Genomic DNA, 1,004 nt, shown 5'->3' with positions numbered 1-1,004 from the left:
TTACTGGACTATTAAGCCTAACAGTGCACTCACCTCCTGTTGTAGCTTTTGTATTTTTTCTTTTCTTCTCTTCCTCTTTTTCTGATGTTCATCATATTTATTTTGTGTTTCTGTTGCCGTTGCATCACTGAGCTAATACCAGTCGAAACAACAAAACTGGATAAAGACATGGTTGGTCTGTCATCTAAAATGATGGGGTTCTGTGCTGTCTTTCTCCAAGGGAAAATGAACCCACCTGCTAATCAGTGATTATGTGAAGCATGCTTACTGTCTACCGCTTTTATAGTCCTAGATGTGTGGTGGGCATGGGGTTTGTGACTCACCGTTTTTGGCATACATCAGTGGGATATTGTTCTCAATGGGCTCTTGTGGTTCTCCCAAGAAGGCTTTCTTTTGCTTCAGGTGTTAAAGTGTAATTACACCCAGGGTTGCTGTTGCTAGGCCCGGGACAATGTCATCTGAAAGGGCCCTCCATCCAATACAAATAATGCAATGAGGACCCAATTTTGGGCCCACTTTCTCTCTGGGCCCAGGACAACAGACCCCATTGTCCCCCCATGTCGGGTTCCCTGATTACACCCACTGTCTGTGAAGTAGTCAGCTAACACAAACCTTGAGAGGTTTGCAGGTGGCACATCAAACCAACTCTGAATGTTACAAAGACTTCTTTTGTCCCCCCCATCACCCGTTTGTGGTGTAATATTCTGTAATTGAGACTTAATCTGTGTATAAGCGCAACGTCTTTTTATGATGAATTGCTCCATTTAATCTTATGTAGGAAAGATGAGGATATAATGATAATTCCACTCTATTCTGCCAGGGTGTCTTCTGTGGTGGGTGGAAGGAACTGAACACTATAGGTATAGTGGCAGTGTAAGGGTAGGGTGGAAAAAAAACAGATGACAAAATATGCTGCCAGGTGTTGCAACCGAAAAAGGAAGAAAGTGTAAGGCAAAAGTGAAACAAAAAGAGAAAGACACACAAGTCACGTCCTCCGCATAATC

The sequence above is a fragment of the Engraulis encrasicolus genome, chromosome 7, assembly GCF_034702125.1.
Source record: "Engraulis encrasicolus isolate BLACKSEA-1 chromosome 7, IST_EnEncr_1.0, whole genome shotgun sequence".
NCBI classification, from domain to species: Eukaryota; Metazoa; Chordata; class Actinopteri; order Clupeiformes; family Engraulidae; genus Engraulis; species Engraulis encrasicolus.
Note: the sequence above shows the minus strand (reverse complement) of the source record.